Source organism: Silene latifolia, chromosome 3, assembly GCF_048544455.1.
Source record: "Silene latifolia isolate original U9 population chromosome 3, ASM4854445v1, whole genome shotgun sequence".
Lineage (NCBI taxonomy): Eukaryota > Viridiplantae > Streptophyta > Magnoliopsida > Caryophyllales > Caryophyllaceae > Silene > Silene latifolia.
Genome location: NC_133528.1, coordinates 56324300 through 56330299, shown reverse-complemented (window position 1 = coordinate 56330299; position 6000 = coordinate 56324300).

Sequence of the window (6000 nt, the reverse complement as noted above, 5' to 3'; positions counted from 1 at the left end):
TTTCTTGCATCCCGTTTGCAGTCTGCTGATTTGCAGGCTAAGCTCCTACGACCTTCTGGTATTGTAGATGTTGGCCCAACTTTCGACGATGCCGTACGGGTGTTTTCTGAGACTACAGGTTCTGCTAGTTTACGTAACCCTAGTGAAAGTGCTGCCCCCAAACTTATGAACAAATTGGCAGACATATATTTCGCGAAGGTTGCTGCTGCTTCAGAGTCTGTTTTCTCTTTGACACCGCGTCAGCTTGCTTTGTGGAAGTCTCAGCAAGGTGGCCACTCCTCTGATTGGTTGCGTGCAGTTCCTATCTCTGGGTTGGGTCAGACTATGAACGGGAGGACTTACCGTAGTGTGCTTGGGTATCGACTGGGTGTTCCGTTATTCACGGTATCTAGGCCTTGTCCTGTTTGCTCTCGGGTTTTTGCTGATGATGTTTACGGGGACCACGCTGTTTCTTGTATTGGTACTGTGGGTGTTAAGCATCGGCACAACCTGGTTCGCGACACCTTATTCGACATCTGCTATAGGTCTGGTATTTCTACGGGTAAAGAGGTTGATATCGGTTTGGTTGACGGACATGGTGGCTCTCTTCATCCTGCGGATTTGCTGCTTTATTCCTGGGACAGAGGGCGTGATGTGTGCGTCAATTTGACAGGGTCTTCTCCTTTGACTCAAACTGGGATGATGGATTTTGTGCTCGGCCGGGTTGTCGCTGATGCTGCTCAGTGTAAGTGTGCTAAGTATGGGGATTTATGCGCGACAGCTGGTTATGGTTTCCTTCCCATCTCTTTCTCTTCACTTGGGGAGCTGGGTTCGGATGTTATTGCCTTACTTAAGCGAATCCAGAAATTCTCGGTATCTCAGGATGCGGGGGCTCGGGTGGCTGCTTATATTTTTACTAGACTTAGCTTTGTTGTTGCTAAGGGTGTGGGTGCCCAGATTGTCTCTCGGCTCCCCACCAATTTCTTGTAAACTTTTATTTTTCTTTTTATGAAAGCTGCGCGCATCCTTCTATAAAAAAAATAAAAAAAATAAAAATAAAATAAAATAATAATAATAATAATAATAATAATAATAATAATATTATTATTATTATTATTATTATTATTATTATTATTATTATTATTATTATTATTATTATTATTATTATTACTATTACATTATTATTACTATTATTATATTACAACTATTACTATTACTATTACTATTACTATTACTATTACTATTATTATTACTATTATTATTATTATTATTATTATTATTATTATTATTATTATTATTATTATTATTATTATTATTATTATTATTATTATTATTATTATTATTATTATTATTAGAAGAAGAAGAAGAAGAAGAAGAAGAAGAAGAAGAAGAAGAAGAAGAAGAAGAAGAAGAAGATTACTAATAATAATTATACTAATTTGAGTGTTTAGGTAGCCACCACAAACCACCTTATATCCTAATTAGATGTAATAATGGAGCACCAATTTGCCAAATTGTTGCTCAAAGCCTAGCTCGTGTAAGTATCATACTAATTTGAGTGATTCGGTAGCCACCAAGAACCACCATCAATCCTAATTTAGTTAATTAAATAAATAAAAGTTAGCAAATCCTAATTTTATCTTTAACAAACAAATAAATTTTGAATGATTAATTAAAAATCAACAAATAATATAAATAATTGATAAAAAAAGTAAAATACTTAATTAATTGTTAAATTGGACTTAATCTATTAAGTCATTTGAGCAATTAGGATAAGTTTTAGGAAAAATGATAATTTAAGAGTTCATTTGGTTGGGTTTTAGGTAAAAAAGGGTACTAAATGAAATGTTTAAGAAAAAATGTATGCGAAAAAATAAAGTCCGTATTTGAAAAAAAAAACGTATTTATAATAAAAGTAATAATAGTAATATTTTTAATAATAATATTAGTTTTAAAATTAATAGTAGCAATGTTATTTATAATATTTTAATGAATTAATATTCATATTCATATTAATAATAGTATTAGTAATTGTATTATTTATATTAATATCGATATTATTGATTGTAGTAGTAGTAGTAGTAGTAGTAGTAATAATAATAATAATAATAATAATAATAATAATAATAATAATAATAATAATAATAATAATAATAATAATAATAATAATAATAATAATAATAATAATAATAATAATAATAATAATAATAATAATAATAATAATAATAATAATAATAATAATAATAATAATAATAATAATAATAATAATAATAATAATAATAATAATAATAATAATAATAATAATAATAATAATAATAATAATAATAATAATAATAATAATAATAATAATAATAATAATAATAATAATAATAATAATAATAATAATAATAATAATAATAATAATAATAATAATAATAATAATTGTGATGATTAATTAATTAATAACAATAATGAAAAATATTAATAATATTGATATAACAATTTTAATATAATAATAATAAATAAATAAGTATTAAAATATTAATAAAATCTATAAGTTTAAGATAAGTAGAAATTAAATGGGCTGAACTTAGTGCAGGCTCAAGTGAACTGAATGAAGCTGAGCTGAGCTGAGCTGAGCTGAAAATAAGCCAGAAAGAACAGGACTTAATGAAGCTAAACTGAACTGAAAATAAGCAAGAAAGAACAGGGCATAAGGCTCTGATGTTATTGTTGTTCAAATTTCTTATAAAGAAATGTCAAGAATAGGATTTGAACCCATGCCCTTTCTGACTAGTACTTGAAACTAACGCGTTAGACCAACTCGGCCATCTTGACATGCTATTCAGTTATGCTAAATTTCATACATAAAAATACTCTGTATTTATTTAAAAAAAACATTAGTTCATTGAACATGACGATACTTTTTATTCATATTCAACTTTCCTGGAATGTTTAATTCAAAAGCTTTCATTGATCTTTCAGAGAATTCCATTCTTGTTTGCTTTCATCTTCTGGTTTGCTTACTATTCAGTATTGTCAGCTGCCAGCTAAATCTACTAATTTTGTCCTGGTCGTTAACCAATAAGGCCCTGTTCTTTTGGACTGAAATTGTCTGAATTGAACTGAACTGAATTGAACAGAACTTAATGGAGCCGAATCGAATCGAACTTAATAGAGCCGAATCGAATCGAATTGAATCGATCCAATCGAAATGAAATCGAATCGAATCGAATTGAGCTTATGGACTTGGTCGCGAGGATTGAGGACCCGCAATGTGAGTTGCTTCTGCTTAGAGCTTGTACTGGTATTTCTAAGCTCTATTTCTCTCTTCGTACTTGCTCCCCCCGTGTTTTTGGTTCGACCCATCTTCCTTTCGATGCTGCCCTTCGTTCCAGCTTGGAACGTATTGTCACCGCGTCCGGGCCTGGTTTTGGGGATTGGCAGTGGCGCCTTGTTACATTCCCTTTTCATCTTGGTGGACTTGGTGTTTATGCGGCGGGAGATGTTTTACACTATGCTTTTCTTGCGTCCCGTTTGCAGTCTGCTGATTTGCAGGCTAAGCTCCTACGGCCTTATGGTATTGTAGATGCTGGTCCTACTTTCGACGATGCCGTGCGGGTGTTTTCTGAGACTACAGGTTCTGCTATCGTACGTGACCCTAGTGAAATTGCTGCCCCCAAACTTATGAAGAAATTGGCAAACATATATTTCGCGAAGGTTGCTGCTGCTTCAGAATCTGTTTTCTCTTTGACACTGCGCCAGCTTGCATTGTGGAAGTCTCAGCAGGGTGACCACTCCTCTGATTGGTTGCGTGCGGTTCTTATCTCTGGATTGGGTCAGACTATGAACTAGAGGACTTACCGTAGTGTGCTTGGATATCGACTGGATGTTCCGTTATTCACGGTATCTAGGCCTTGTCCTGCTTGCTCTCGGGTTTTTGCTGATGATGTTTACGGGGACCACGTTGTTTCTTGTATTGGTACTGTGGGTGTTAAGCATCGGCACAACCTCGTTCGTGACACCTTATTCGACATCTGCTATAGGTCTGGTATTTCTACGGGTAAGGAGGTTGATATCGGTTTAATTGACAGACATGGTGGCTTTCTTCGTTCTAAGGATTTGCTGCTTTATTCCTGGGACAGAAGGTGTGATGTGTGTGTCGATTTGACTGGGTCCTCTCCCTTGACTCAGACTGGGATGACGGATTTTGTGCCCGGTCGGGTTGTCGCTGATGCTGCTCAACGTAAGTGTGCTAAGTATGGGGATTTATGCGCGACAGCTGGTTATGGTTTCCTTCCCTTCTCTTTCTCTTCGCTTGGGGAGCTGGGTTCGGATGCTGTTGCCTTGCTCAAGCGGATCCAGAAATTCTCGGTATCTAAGGATGCGGGGGCTCGGGTGGCTGCTTATATTTTTACTAGACTTAGCTTTGCTGTTTTTAAGGGTGTGGGGGCCCAGATTGTCTCTCGGCTCCCCACCAATTTCATGTAAACTTTTATTGTTTATCTATGAAAGCTGCGCGCATCCTTCTATAAAGGAAAAAAAATATAATAATAGAAGGTGGAGTTTTGTTATTTCGGCCCCGCCCGTCTTTTTTATGGGGAGCATTACTTGTGGTCTTGTCAGGGTGTCCAGTAGGGTGATCCTTTGGGCCCTTTGCTTTTCGCTTTGGTTTTGCATCCCTTAGTGTGCAAAATCTTGGACTCTTTTAACCTCATTATGCAGGCGTGGTACCTTGATGATGGCACCATCGTGGGGGATACATTGGAGGTGGGGAAGGTTTTGGATTTGATTATGGCGGATGGCCCTCGTTTTGGACTGCATCTTAATGTCTCCAAGACGGAGGTCTTTTGGCCTGTTGAGGATCCTAAGAGTCGGCTTCCTGGGGTTTTCCCACCTTCTATTGCTCGGCCCTTGCGTGGTGTTACAGTTTTGGGTGGACTTATCAGTACTTGTCCTGATTTTGGCAGTGAGATTGTGGCGAAAAGAGTGACTAAGACCATTGAGCTAATGGACTTGGTCGCGAGAATTGAGGACCCGCAATGTGAGTTGCTTCTGCTTAGAGCTTGTATTGGTATATCTAAGCTCTATTTCTCTCTTCGTACTTGCTCCCCCAGTGTTTTTGGGTCGGTCCATCTTCCTTTCGATGCTGCTCTTCGTTCCAGCTTGGAACGTATTGTCACCGCGTCTGGCCCGAGTTTTGGGGATTGGTAGTGGCGCCTTGCTACATTCCCTTTTCATCTTGGTGGTCTTGGTGTCTATGCGGCGGGAGATGTTTTACACTATGCTTTTATTGCGTCCCGTTTGCAGTTTGCTGATTTGCAGCCTAAGCTCCTCGGCCCTTCTGGTATTGTAGTTGCTGGCCCTGCTTTTGACGATGTCGCACGTGTGTTTACTGCGACTACAGGTTCTTCTATCTTAGGTAACCCAAGTGAAATTGCTGCCCCGAAACTTATGAAGAAATTGACATACATATATTTCGCGACGGTTACTGTTGCTTCAGAGTCTGTTTTCTCTTTCACACCACGCCAGCTTGCTTTGTGGAAGTCTCAGCAGGGTGCCCACTCCTCTGATTGGTTGCGTGCGGTTCCTATCTCGGGTTTGGGTCAGACTATGAACGGGAGGACTTACCGTAGTGTATTCACGGTCTCTAGGCCCTGTCCTGCTTGCTCTCGGGTTTTTGCTGATGATGTTTTCGGGGACCACGTTGTTTCTTGTACTGGTACTGTGGGAGTTAAGCATTGGCACAACCTCGTTCGTGACATTCTATTCGACATCTGCTATAGATATGGTATTTCTGCGGGAAAGGAGGTTGATATCGGTTTGGTTGATGGGCATGGTGGCTCTCTTCGTCCTGCGGATTTGTTGCTTTATTCTTGGGACAGAGGGCGGGATGTGTGCGTTGACTTGACATGGTCATCTCCTTGGACTCAGACTGGGATGATGGATTTTGTGCCCGCCCGGGTTGTCGGTGATGCTGCTCAGCGTAAGTGTGCTAAGTACGGGGAATTGTGTGCGACAACTGGTTATGGTTTCATTCCC